Below are 14,756 nucleotides of genomic sequence, written 5' to 3' on the forward strand. Positions count from 1 at the left end.
ACAGACCAGTGTCATTGCTGCAGGTTGCTGTATTACCAGCAGTAGAAAGAGATGAAGCACAGGAAATAGTGTTTATGGCATACAGCTTATATAATACAATGTAGATTATGTGAGGGCCAGTCAGGGTATATGAGACAGATCAGTGACAGTGCTGGCAGGATGCTGTGTTACCAGTGGCTGGAGGAGATGCAGCAGAGGTATATAGTGTTTATGAAATGCAGCATACTGTATATGATATAATGTAGGTAATGTGAGGCTAGGCAGGGTATAAGACAGATCAGTGACTGTGCTGGCAGGATACTGTTACCAGTAGCTGGAGGAGATGCAGCAGAGGTATATAGTGTTTATGAAATGCAGCATACTGTATATGATATAATGTAGGTAATGTGAGGCTAGGCAGGGTATAAGACAGATCAGTGACTGTGCTGGCAGGATACTGTTACCAGTAGCTGGAGGAGATGCAGCAGAGGTATATAGTGTTTATGAAATGCAGCATACTGTATATGATATAATGTAGGTAATGTGAGGCTATGCAGGGTATAAGACAGATCAGTGACAGTGCTGGCAGGATGCTGTGTTACCAGTAGCTGGAGGAGATGCAGCAGAGGTATATAGTGTTTATGAAATGCAGCATACTGTATATGATATAATGTAGGTAATGTGAGGCTATGCAGGGTATAAGACAGATCAGTGACAGTGCTGGCAGGATACTGTTACCAGTAGCTGGAGGAGATGCAGCAGAGGTATATAGTGTTTATGAAATGCAGCATACTGTATATGATATAATGTAGGTAATGTGAGGCTATGCAGGGTATAAGACAGATCAGTGACAGTGCTGGCAGGATGCTGTGTTACCAGTAGCTGGAGGAGATGCAGCAGAGGTATATAGTGTTTATGAAATGCAGCATACTGTATATGATATAATGTAGATTATGTGAGGGCCAGTCAGGGTATATGAGACATATCAGTGGCAGTGCTGGAAGGATGCTGTGTTACCAGTAGCTGGAGGAGATGCAGCAGATGTATATAGTGTTTATGAAATGCAGCATACTGTATATGATATAATGTAGGTAATGTGAGGCTATGCAGGGTATATGAGACAGATCAGTGACTGTGCTGGAAGGATGCTGTTACCAGTAGCTGGAGGAGATGCAACAGAGGTATATAGTGTTTATGAAATGCAGCATACTGTATATGATATAATGTAGGTAATGTGAGGCTATGTAGGGTATAAGACAGATCAGTGACAGTGCTGGCAGGATGCTGTGTTACCAGTAGCTGGAGGAGATGCAGCAGAGGTATATAGTGTTTATGAAATGCAGCATACTGTATATGATATAATGTAGGTAATGTGAGGCTATGCAGGGTATAAGACAGATCAGTGACAGTGCTGGCAGGATGCTGTGTTACCAGTAGCTGGAGGAGATGCAGCAGATGTATATAGTGTTTATGAAATGCAGCATACTGTATATGATATAATGTAGGTAATGTGAGGCTAGGCAGAGTATAAGACAGATCAGTGACTGTGCTGGAAGGATGCTGTGTTACCAGTAGCTGGAGGAGATGCAGCAGAGGTATATAGTGTTTATGAAATGCAGCATACTGTATATGATATAATGTAGGTAATGTGAGGCTATGCAGGGTATAAGACAGATCAGTGACAGTGCTGGCAGGATGCTGTGTTACCAGTAGCTGGAGGAGATGCAGCAGATGTATATAGTGTTTATGAAATGCAGCATACTGTATATGATATAATGTAGGTAATGTGAGGCTAGGCAGAGTATAAGACAGATCAGTGACTGTGCTGGAAGGATGCTGTGTTACCAGTAGCTGGAGGAGATGCAGCAGAGGTATATAGTGTTTATGAAATGCAGCATACTGTATATGATATAATGTAGGTAATGTGAGGCTATGCAGGGTATAAGACAGATCAGTGACAGTGCTGGCAGGATGCTGTGTTACCAGTAGCTGGAGGAGATGCAGCAGATGTATATAGTGTTTATGAAATGCAGCATACTGTATATGATATAATGTAGGTAATGTGAGGCTAGGCAGAGTATAAGACAGATCAGTGACTGTGCTGGAAGGATGCTGTGTTACCAGTAGCTGGAGGAGATGCAGCAGAGGTATATAGTGTTTATGAAATGCAGCATACTGTATATGATATAATGTAGGTAATGTGAGGCTAGGCAGAGTATAAGACAGATCAGTGGCAGGATGCTACCAGCAGCAGCAGCAGCAGGAGGAGATGCAACAGAGGATATGGCTGTGGTTAGAGGAGGCGGCGCCCTCCCAGGAGGTGGAGGAGGGGATCCAGTTGTTGGAGGGTGGTTTGGTTGGTAGGAGGAGGATCCCAGGATAAACAAGCCTGACTCTCCTGCTGGATGAGGGAACATGGCGGCTCTGCATCTGCTCTTCCCCAGGGAATCCCGGCCAGCGCTCTCTGCCATGCATTAACCGGTAAGCTCAGACGCAGTTCCCGGTTACACTCGGTGCCGTGGGGGGACCGTATTCTGATGCCCTCGCTTCCTACCAGCTCTGTAGTAGGGGACAAAACAGCGACAGCCTTCCCCCCCACCTTCTGCCCGGCGACAGGGGCACATGGAGGGGCGGCGGCTGCTGCACTGTGCGTACGGAGATGCGTGTCTGTGTGTGCACACCCGGCGCTGCGTCTTCTTATCGCGTGCGTTTCTGTGTGTGCGATGTGCGACAGCACAGGTCCGTGTGTGTAACTGCGACAGTGCATGTGTCAGCCTGAAGTTGTGTTTTGTTTAGGATCGTCAAAGCTGTGCGACATGGCAGCTGCTGGCAGGTTACATGTTAGCTGCAAGTGCATATGTATGTATTAATGGTTTAGTGTGTGTATGTGGGTGTATAATTACATATTAGGGATGTACTAAAGGGATGATCGATGTAACAAGTTGTGATCTGGGTACAGTTGTACGATGCACAGTCACCGGCCTCCCTGTGCACTTATATGGTGTTAATCCTTTTTTTTTTTTATTATTAACCATAGCTTCAGTGCCATTATTCCTACTGGAATGTGTTCGTTGTGCATTTTTAAAATTTGTCTAAATATTTTTGCCAAGTTGCAGCTATTGGTAATTTAGAAGATTGGTTATCTATAGGTTGTGGGCTAAAGATGATGTCTCTGTGCCTAGAGAGTATCCAATTCTGAAAATTGTGTATTTATATGAAATATAGACCAGGCCCAGGTGTGCTGTCACTGTACACAAGTTTAACTTCATCCTTTTACGTCAGGGATTCCCAACCACTATCCTCAAGGCACGCTAACAGTCCAGGTTTTAAGGATATCCATACTTGAGCACAGGTGACTTAATTATTACCTCGCTTATTTTGATTTAGCCATCTGTGCTTTAGCATGGATATCACTAAAACCAGGACTGTTAGTGTGCCTTAAGGACCGAGGTTGGGAATCCCTGCTTTAGGTTGTTGTGATAGTGTGTAGCAGTGATTTTCAGCTACGATTTATATTTTCTTTGAGTAGTTTTGTGTTTGCAGTCGGTGTCCATGCTAAACACACTTATAGGGCGGAATTCAATTGTTTCCAGCCCCCATCGCGCCCGATGGAGCTATTCAATTGTTGCTCCTGTCGGGCGCGATCAGCTGCCAGCGCTCCATTTCATCTCACAGCCCCGGAGGGGTGCGAGCTGAAATTGGCAAAAAGTGACCTGTTTGGGAGCCCAATCGGCACTATTTGCGATCGCACCCAGCACTTTGGTCGGGGTTAGCCGATTTACGCGGCTAAACCAACCACTTTGGGCGCGATCAGCGCGAAAAGCTGGAACATTTGAATAGCGGCCCGCAATCTCCAGTCACTTTAGACGGGAGATCCGGGCCGCGAAAACAATTGAATTCCGCCCATAGTATTCCAACCTTTCACCTAGCAGAGAACATTGTCATGGTGCAGTTTTTGCAAGCCACAAAGTAACAGTTCTTGGGAAATTGGTTCCCCTTGGTATCTGTGGTAGAACAAGCAGAACTACATTATGTAATAAAAAGGGATTGTTGGTAGTAATTGAGATAATTGCATCTAAAAAGAAAATATCGCTACAGTTTTATTTTTAAAATATTCACTTGGTGAACAGGATATAGGTGAACTGAAGTTTGTGGTTATAAGAAGTAACATGTACGTTTCCGCAGTTCTGCTCTGTTGGTGGAAACCTTGACAAATCTGTTACCTGAGGTGGGAATTTAAATCATTACAAAATGCTTTATTTCTTTTTCACTTATGACCTATTACAACATATGTTAAAATATATTATCTGAAAGGGATTTCAACTCAACTGCTCAATTAACCCAAAAAGAAAATAAGTCTGAGTGTATTCCCTGGTGAGCACACATTCGGCTGCGATCGTTATAAAGCTGTTGTATCAGCCAGAAGCTGAGCAGAAGACTTGTCATATTGTAGGAACTGTATGAGGAACTTTGCAGGAAAAAAGGCCGAACATTTTATACCAAAAATATCCGTATATCTTTTGTTTTTTCACAGTTATCTGTTGTCTGTCCTCCTCAATATATTTGACCAATGATATAAGACTTTCATGGCAAAACATTTTCTACTTAAAAGCGTTTAAATTTTCTCATTAGATAGGAGAATTACATTTGAATTCAGGAAGAAGTCCACAGGATACAATAACATGTATTCTATACATTAGGCCTGTCTGTTTGTTATTTGGAGTTTTTTTTTTTTCTGTTGTACCTGAAACTATATTTAATTCTCAATGTTGATGTTAAGGTGCCTATGTATTAATAATTGCGGAACTGCCGTGATTATTAAGCATCCGTTCTGAATTAGATATTTAAATCTTTAATTAAACTATCCCCGTTATGTACTAAAATAATATCTCTGGTATTTTGTAGAATTCTTTCACCTTTGTGAAGACTCCTCCTAGGGAAGCTGTCACTGTGAGCGGGAGAGATCGGAAGATCTCTCTCCTGCATGTAAGCCTCCATAGGCTTAAAGCCGTTCACGCCATCTGAAGATGGTGTAAACAAATGGGACCTTAAGATGCGTATCCACTAATAAACATAGAAACGAGTACACGATTATGACATTGTAATTGTGCAGTCGTTTCACAGTCTGATGTGCCTACACTGTCTGATGTGCCTACACTGAACGCTTACTAGAGAAACGCAAGTGTGTCTGTAGCCCTAAAACACTTTTCTGGGCATGCATAAATTAGCCACTGTGTCCTTGTTTGCAGCAGTCTGAAAACACGCTATGTCTGCAACAGCTTAAACTTACTCAGGAAGCTGATGGCCGTCTGATCCGCATTCGATGTATCCGATGTTTCAGGTTTTCTGCATGAGCGGTGGATGTGAGATGCTTTCAGTGGGCGTCTGTAATGACTGGACAGTTAGTCATTAGCATATTTTTTGTAGTTTGCGATCCGTGCGAGATTGCAGCTGCGATGGCATATGCGTGCTGATCAGAGTCGTGCTCATAAGCCTCTTAGTTCTTAAGCTGCATACACACACAACGATTTTTTGAACGATCATCGTTTGAAAAAATCGTTCACTTTCTGAGTCAAACGATGAACGGTTATCGTTCATGCGCGTTTACATTTGTAGTTCAGTCAGACTTGTCAACTCAACGATTTTCGTTAAGGGAACATGCAAAAATCGTTTGTCGTTCAAAAAAATCGTTCATTACACTTTAAAAAATCTGACAGAAAATCGTTCATAAAATTGTTGGTAAGAAAATCGTTGTGTGTATGCAGCTTTATGGAGCATACACACGGTCAGATTTGTCAGATGAACAATTGAACGATTTTACCAAAGTTTTGAACGATTGAACGATTTTTGACTGCATTAAAATGAATGGAATCGTCCAAGTCTGACTGCAAACACATCAGATGTCAGAAATCGTTATCTGACCATCGGGAACGCGCATCATTGAAATCGTTCATCTGACAGATATGTCAGATATGTCAGATTTTCCTTCAGATATGAACGACTGAACGATTTTTAAATCGTTATCGTTCATATCTGAAGGAAAAATCTGACCGTGTGTATGCACCATATGTCCCCATTGATAATTTCTGTGAAATCTTCTGCATTGTGCTCTTAGTACATAGCACCAATTCATAAAATTATGCAGAAACTGCAGTTTCTACATAATTATATGAAAAAAAGCTTGATAAATATGACCCTAAATACCTCTGATGTACCTAGAATAATATGGCTATTAACAATAGACAGTCTAGACCTGTGGTGTTCAACTTGCGGCCCTCCCGCCGCTGTGGAACTAGCCATCCCAGCATGTCCTGCCACAGTTTGCTATTGGGGCATGCTAAAAGGTAGAATATTTGAATACCTCTAATCTAGACGTATTTAGTTGTTTTACCCTTTTTGGCATTTACAAAAAGCATGGGTTATTAGCAAAGTAAACTTTATGGGGCTGTCCAACATCATTGTAACGTGTTATTGAGCTGTTTGGAGAAATTCACCTGAAAACTGAAATGTTCTTATTGGCCATATTAAACTAATTTAAAGTTTTAGGGGCATATGTATCAAAGCTTGATGTGAGATAAAATTGTGAAATATAGATCACCAACCAATCAGCTCCAAACTATCATTTCTTAAACACAGCCTGCAAACTGTAAGTTAGAAGCTGATTGGTTGGTGATATATATCTCACAATTTTATCTCACATCAAGCTTTGATACATATGCCCCGTAAACCCTTACAAGTGCATGATTATTCATTGGGAGGGGTCTCTCAGGTTCTGAACTATGGGCCTGATTCAGACCCGATCGAAAGTGCTGAGCGCTCGCAAACGGGTCGATGTTTGCCCACTGGGCATGCGCACGACGGAGACGGCTCCGTCGTGCGCATGCGCGAGACCGGCTAGCGACAGGTGCTCCGTCGCTCCGGGTCTCGCACCAAAGGGGGCGAGCTGTCGATGGTGAGTGACAGCTCGCCCCGCTTGGTGGGGGGGGTGGCCGGCCAAACTGAGCCGTTCCCGACGGAACGCTTGCTGTTTGGGGGCGGCCCCACTGACATCACCAGTGATGTCAGTGGGAGAGCTTCCGGCTCTGTTAGAGCCGAAAGCTCTCTGGGGCTTGCGGCCACAAGACCCTATCACAAGGGTCTCGTCGCGATCACGACCATCAACAGCTATGCGAGCGGCCAGGAGGCCGCTCCCAAAAAAAACCAAAATGCCCTGATTCAGAGCGAGTGCTCTTTCAGAGCGTCCGGCTCTGAATCAGGCCCCATGTCCCAACATTTTACCTTAGGAAAAAAAAAATTCTATCTTTTAACCATCTGAAATGGGCGTTGAACTAAAAAAGCATGAATTTGCTAGGAAAATTTAGTGCAAGTTTGGAATTGAATTGAATTGCAAATGCATTTTGCTATGCAAAAAGCTCAGAGGACAATGTTCTCCCTGGGGCCTTTTTGATGGGCATACCGCCTGACATATTTTTTACAACACCCGAAGCTGGCCTGGCTTGCAGAGTGCAGTGGCAGTGGAAGTGCTCACTGAGCGAAGTTGCCCCAACCAGAGGGATGCCCCGGCCCACTCTGCACTGGAGACAGGCTGTGGGCATTGCATACTCGCAGCCTACCCCTCTCCTGCCCAGAGTCCACCGGGCAATGGATGGAAGGGTACGCAGGAGGTTGACTGGGTTCGGTACCCCCCACCAACTGCATGAATCAACTCACTCCTACTGTGTGTATCCATCTCCTGTTCAGTTTCTTGCACAAGTGGAAAGAGAATTCAAATCCGCTGCAGCTTACTCCCGTGGTACGTTTCACACAACTAAGAATCTGAGCATTTTCCATGTTGATCAGTGACCAGGGAATGTATTGAAAGAAAGGGACCTCCTGTGTCTAGAGACTCGGGTGTATTTACAAAACTGGGGGTTTGTAGAAGGGGAGATGTTGTCCACAGCAACCAATCAGTTCTGCTTATTTATCTAGCATCTTCTAGAAGATAATAGCTAGAATCTGATTGGTTGCTATGGGTAACATCTCCACTATAAACCCGTACATTATTAAATATACCCCCATTATCCCATCCAGTAGAAGGGGTAAAATTAACTTCCTGTATTAAGCGGAGGGTAATTAAAAAATAAATGTACACTCAAGGGGGGCATCCACTACACGATTTTAGCAGGCGATTGAATGATTTCGATGTCATTATCGTTCAATCGTTTATAAATCGTGCAGTGTTTGGTCGTTAACGATCAACGATGCACGCTCCCGCTGATCGTTTGATCATTTGCAAATCGTTCAGACTGAAAGATAAAATTTCAAGGGAAAAAATCAAGGGAAAATCGTTTAGAGATTGGACAGGGAGAAGACCGTCTAGTGGATGTGCCCCTTAAGTCCCATGGCTGGGACACATACACGCATGTTTCAGGCACTTTGGGGTATGTTTACTAAGGTTGGTTACAAGCCGCCGGTTCAAATCCTGACATGAGAAGCCTGACCGATGAAACTTCTGTCGCCGCCTCGTAAGTATCTTTAACCTTCCCTTGGGGATGCCTAACCCAAAGTCCCCACCCCCTGTTGTGCCTAACCCCCCTCCCTGCACCTTAAACCTAACCCTACCGGGGGGTGCCTAACCCTGACCTCCCCCCGGTGGTGCCTAACACCCCCCTTCCCCTAGCTTAACCCTCCAGGGAGGGTGCCTGACCCTAACACCCCCTCCCCCCCTGCCCTGCAGCCAACACATCGCGACGCCCGGCTATAGATAGGCATCGGTACTTAGACGCCTATCTTTATTCCATTGCCGGGCTTTCAGTGTCGGGATTCTGGCAGTCGGCATTTCGGCCGTCAGCATCCTGACTACATCCCATTTACTAAAGATTCTAAAACACATGAGTGGTGGTGTTGCCTATAGCAACTAATCAGATTCTGTGTATCATTTTCTAGAATGCAATAGGAAAAATAATAGCTAGAATCTGGTTTCTATGGGCAACATCACCACTTGTCTGTTTTAGAAGCTTTAGTAAATCTACCCCTAAAGCTCTATTCATAACATGAGCATGTTTGACAGCCGTGTTTCTCCTTTACTCCCTGAGAGGACCACATGCTAAACAATCTCTAAGAAGAGGAATGCTAGGTGCACCGTGGGTAAAAACCAGTCCCCCCTTAGCCGCTTTAATACGTTCTAGGCACAGTGATAGACTTCTCAGCTTCTATGTATATCCCCTAGAACTGTAACCTCAGGTAATTTGAGGAGTACTTTCATGATGACAATGATGAATGCTGTAAGACGCTTATAAGTTGTGGCCTAAACACGTGGCAGTCTTTTCAGCGTTATCTAGCGGGCCACATTTTGGTGCTGAAATTCAACATTTGTATTAGTTTAATGTAATCAGATAAATACAATAGAATGTTCAGATTTATTTTTATTATTATTTTAACTCCTTTTACTTTGTAGGGGCTGCAAGGGTGGGTTTAATCATTGTATACCTTGAAGATGTATGCTGTTTTGAAGTAAGTAAGTTAATATGAAATGGTGACAGCAGCTGATTTCCTTGTTTTAAGCGAATTGTCCCCAAAGTACAATGTAATTATGCAGCAGGAGCTGCAGTGTTCTTTCTTTCTTTATTTCTTGCTTTCTTCCTTCCTCCTAAACTTCTGCCCCAGGCCCAGCACTCTCTTCTGACAGCAAATGAGTTTGTAGGATAATTTTCGCTTCAGCACCTAAAAATGAGAAGGGCTGGCTGTAAGAGCAGAGGGGTCCGGTTACAGGCAGAGTCAGTGATTCGCAGCTTGCTATAGTGGCTGGGCCTAATGTGTACAGCGGACAGATCCGTGCGGATAACGGGCTGTGATTTTGTGCCATTCCTGAGCACTGTACATTGTGATGTCATTCCTCTTACCAGCTGCCCAAATACAGAAGCTGTACTCCAGCAAGTGTGCCTGTGTGGGTGTAGTGGTATAGTCAGACGGCTGAATGGCTTATCGCCTTGCAATGAATAAATACTTCATGAAGAGATTTACTTTTCTGTTGGAAACCCGTGGTTCTTCAGATGTTGCAGGACTATAAATCCCAGCATGACCTATTTCAGCTAACAGGCCTTGTAAGGAATTTTAGAACTTGGCCTTTGTTACACGTTCAGGTCTCTCAGGGGTCTTTATATGTCTAATTTTTATTTATTTTTTTGTAATCACCACACAAGTTAGTGGCCACACACAGCAATTTGGTGTTTTTCATGTGACTGAACAGTGGGATCAGCAGCAAGGTTATCTCGCTCCAAACCATCAGGTAGTTTTGTAATCTGTATTTTATTCTGACTTTTATATAGAAAATTGTTTAATGCCTAATCATAGAGTACAGAATGCAGAAAGGATGAAAATAGACTTTCTTCTACAGCGGATCTGCTCGCAACTGTACATTATGGCAGCACTGCCACTCGTACATGCAGCCTACAATACAAAGGAAATGGAGATGTTTCTAGGCGCTATCTATCGGGCTACCTTCTACACATAAAACACAGGGCCTCTGTTAACCCTTGTATAATCCATCCAAACAGGAATGTGTAGATTGTTGCCTATAGTGTCCCAAATAGAGTCCTTTTTTGCCAACAAATCGGTTACCCCCAGGCCTCTTCCGGTTCTGCAACACAAATCAGTTTAAATAATGGCGGTAACATATGGAGTGTGATCTGGGGAACCAATCGTAAGCCACCTTGTGCTCAGCCTCCCCCATGTTTTTCATCTGGTTGTATGAGACACACGCATAGGACCCTGGGAAACATGGCTGCACTGATCGATCAATGCGACTTTGGCTAAAGGGAAGGGGCATGTTAGTGAAATCTTTACCTATGATCATAGTTCAGCTATAAACCGATATCTGTACACACAAGGGGATGGGATGCAGCAACCTGAGAATTGGGGTCAAACCCCAAAATGCAGGTTTAACCGCATTTCTCATATGCACCAAGCCCCAAAATGTGATGCACTCCGGGGCTTTGTTCTGGTGGGTAACGCCGTCTTGCTGATGCTGTTACCAATAGAAGCCTATGGGCTTCTATCAGGATAGTGCTCTGACAGGGATCCAATCAGATCCCTCCCAGCACCCTCTGCGGTGCGTGCGTCCTTGCAGAAGGACGCCAGAGGGTCTTCTGGGTCATACATCCGAAAGTCCCCCCTCTTACGAGAGAGCGGTCCTTTGCGGTGCTGGTCATGCATACCGGCATTACCAATGCGTCCTGCATCCCGCTCAAGATATAAATTCATGCTGCATTTGCTGGGTACTGCTATACTTTATTTTAAATTTATCTTCTTTCAATGAAATATTTGTGAACATCCTATACACTATGGCCTTGATTCAGAGCCGGACGCTCTGACAGAGCGCTCGCTCTGAATCTGGGCCGGCCCTCTTACTATTTGGAGCGGCCTCCTGGCTGCTCGCATAGCTGTGGATGACCACCCACAGCTATAGCGAGCGGCCAAAATGATGGTCACGATGGTCAAGACCATCGCGTCCATCGGGCTTGCGATGAGACCCTTGTGGTAGGGTCTCGCTGCCGCAAGCCCTGGAGTGCTTTTGGCTCTACCAGAGCCAAAAGCACTCCCACTGACATCACTAGTGATGTCAGTGGGGCCGGCCCCAGACGGCAGGCGTTCCCATGGGAACGCCTCCGTCTGGGCAGCCACGCCTCGGCACGCCCACCAAATGGGGCGTGCTGCCAATCAACATCGACAGCACGCCCCCTTTGGTGCGAGACCCGTAACGACTGCTTGGCCGTCGTTATTCGGGTCTCGCGATGCGGACGATGGAGCCGCCTCAGTCGCGCGCATGCGCACTTGGGAAACATCGACCGGCTTGCGAGCGCTCGTGAGCGGGTCTGAATCAGGCCCTATGTTCCTGAGAAACTCACTTTGCCAATTTTATTTAAAAAACCCCCAATATTAGATATTGCTTATTTTATTTATTTTCTTTGTAATAAGATAATGCTTCAGTAACTTTTATAAACTTGTCAGTCAAACCCAGGGGCATCGTTTGTTTTCTCCAGAATAAATATACATTATTCTTAAACTGTTATCCAGGCTCTATGTTCAGGGGGAAGGAGGGGCTTTAATTCATAGCAATGTGCTACCAGACATCACTGCGATGATCGTTTGCGCGTATTATTGTCAATTACGGTACAAAGTATTTGCTAAATTTTCCTCACACCTCTGTGGGGAAAATTAATTAAGGCTCTGGTCCTGAGATGCATTCGGCAGACCGTGTTGGAGGCACTTTGTGGCCATCGCTGTATAGGAAATTCACAATATGTAAAATTTTTAAAAATGGCATGAGAGGTGAACTGTACGGTAGGTTAGTCAGACTGAAAGGCCATAAGGGTGTGTAGGTAACACTTACCAGATCTTCATATACATTGAAATAAAGTACACATTAAAGATTAAGATTTTGTAGTATAATGCATGCTGAAATTCCAATATAGAGCCATTGTTTTTTTGTCTCTGTCCCATAATCCTCTTACTATCCCTGAAAGCACTTCTCTTAGAAGTCCGGTTTCTTTTTACCGTATTTTAGTTTAAGGACTTGCCTCATTGCCAAGATGGGTATGACCTAAATGTTTGCCAAGGACATCATTCCATACCATGGCCAATGTCGGGTGAACTTCCAACATGTCTGAGCAGTAAAAATGGACAGAGTCACAAACTCTTAATGTGCTCATAGGGTGGAATTCAATTCTTTCAACCCCCCTTCGTGCGCGACAGCTATTCAATTGTTGCTAATGTCGGGCGCGTTCAGCTGCCGGCGATGGCAGCCCCCAGGGGGTGCGAGCTGAAATGCATAAAGTGACCCGTTTGGGCGCCCAAACTGCATTTTTTTCGCGATCACGCTCAACACTTTGGTCAGGGTGTAGCAGTTTTACGCGGCTAAACCCCGACTTCTTTGGATGTGAAGATCGGCATCAATTGAGACGTGAGATCGGGCGCGCTAAAACAATTGAATACCGCCTCATAGTCTTCACAGAACAATATTGTATTTATTGGATTAGCATTTCCTTTGAGTATTTTGCAATGCTGCTGTGGCTAAAAGTGTATTTCTCTTGCAACTTCCTTATTTTGTATGCTGGTCTCCTCCTGTGCACGGTTTAGGGCTAATATAAACTAGGTAAACCAATTGCAACTTGTCTGTTATGCAGTTGGCTGTATCGAAACTGGAGTACCTAGCATTATGGAGATCATTGACTTTTATGGTATGTCCTCTGTACTCACCAAAATGCAGCTTGTACTATGTTTCTTTGTGCATCTTGCTTTTCAGCAAGTACAAAAGAAGCAGTGACCATAGAAAAAGACAGGTGTTTTAGCTGCATCCACCATGGCCGCAGGTCATTAGCTACAAATTAGCTGCAGATGTTTTACCCAGTGTGGATGAGCCCTACAGAACCTGTTTTCATTACTGCATTAATGAGAACCTGTCACTTGAGGAAATCATTTTTCTTCTATAGGGGTGAAATCAATTGTTAATAATGGGCACCCGACTGAGCAATTCAATTGTTTTGAGCGTCCATTAATTATCGGACTTGTTGTGCCCAAAAGTACCAGATTTAGCCGTGTAAAGTGACTAAACCCGTCAAAAGTCCTGCTAATGGTGCATAGACACGTTCAGATATAAACGCTAATGATATGGTTTATCGTTTGATCCTTTATCATCCTTTTCTTTTAACCCCTCCAACAACCAAACGATGGTCGATGCGCGGCCACGGATGGTTGATATCGACCATCGCCCATGCATGTAGGCCAACCTGGCCGATATCGACCAGGTTAGCCTGTTTACTATGGGGACCCGCAATCGATCGCTACGTCGTTTGGGGGTTGGTGCATGTTGCTAGATGTTCGATATCGAACATCCATCACATGTAGGACGATCAGACAACGATATCTGATCGTTGTCTGATCATCCCGTGTGTACGGGCCATTAGGGTGCCCGATCCACTTTTTGCAATTTTATGCTCTCCACCTCAGGGGGCTGCGAGCATAAATGTTAGCGCCCCCAAATTGCTCCATCGGCTGCCTTAACATTAGACAAGGTGCTCTAAAAAATATTGAAGTCCCCCATAGTGCCTGATGCACGTTCTAAATGATAAAATAAAAGGGGTATTTTTTTTTTTATTTTTTTTTTTACTACATGCCATCTGCTCTCAGAAAAACAGCATGTTCTATAGAAAAGATGGGTGACTCCACTTAAGCTGTCCTTCCTTTGAGAATATATAGTACAGTGATATACACACATTAATAGGATTGATGAATCTGGGATGTTCATATCGCTACAATGTTACCATGGTGGCTATACCTGCTGACTCCCAAGCCACATTTGTGTGTGTGTGTGTGGTTTAGTTGTGCCTTGAAAGCTTGGTTAGGAACGGCACACAGGCCCAAAGAAATGACATAAATATCCCCCATCCATACATATACGCGATAAAATTGTGTATGTACAATAATCCACAGACCTTTATGATCATCTGACTGAGCCCTTAGAGTCTATTGACTTTCTGACCAACCCAAAAATAAATAAATAAATAAAACAAAGAAAAACCCTTTGTAGTGTAATATTATACACAAAAAGCAACACATTCATCAAATTAAATGGACACTAGATAATTCACATACAATTCCATACTCCTGGTATAGAAAGCTTGGGCATTATTGTATACCAGGAGAATGGAATTGTATGTCAATTTTCTAGTGCCCATTTATATAGCTGAACGTGTTGCCTGTGATGCTATGCTTTGCGTGTACTTGCTTCAAATACGGTT

The 14,756-nt window shown here is 44.0% G+C and overlaps 1 protein-coding gene across 2 annotated transcripts in view; it reads left to right on the top strand.

The window, feature by feature from the left end:
• Positions 1-2,362: 2,362 nt before the first annotated feature.
• Positions 2,363-14,756, top strand: part of NCOA2 (nuclear receptor coactivator 2) — a 231,602-nt gene continuing 219,208 nt past the window's right edge. For both annotated transcript variants that reach the window (XM_088471472.1, XM_088471475.1), the window contains exon 1: positions 2,363-2,460. The gene's annotated coding sequence lies outside the window, so the exon portion shown is untranslated. The remainder of the gene's footprint in view (positions 2,461-14,756) is intronic.

The sequence above is a fragment of the Taudactylus pleione genome, unplaced genomic scaffold, assembly GCF_031769625.1.
Source record: "Taudactylus pleione unplaced genomic scaffold, aTauple2 ptg000114l, whole genome shotgun sequence".
In the NCBI taxonomy this organism is placed as follows: domain Eukaryota; kingdom Metazoa; phylum Chordata; class Amphibia; order Anura; family Myobatrachidae; genus Taudactylus; species Taudactylus pleione.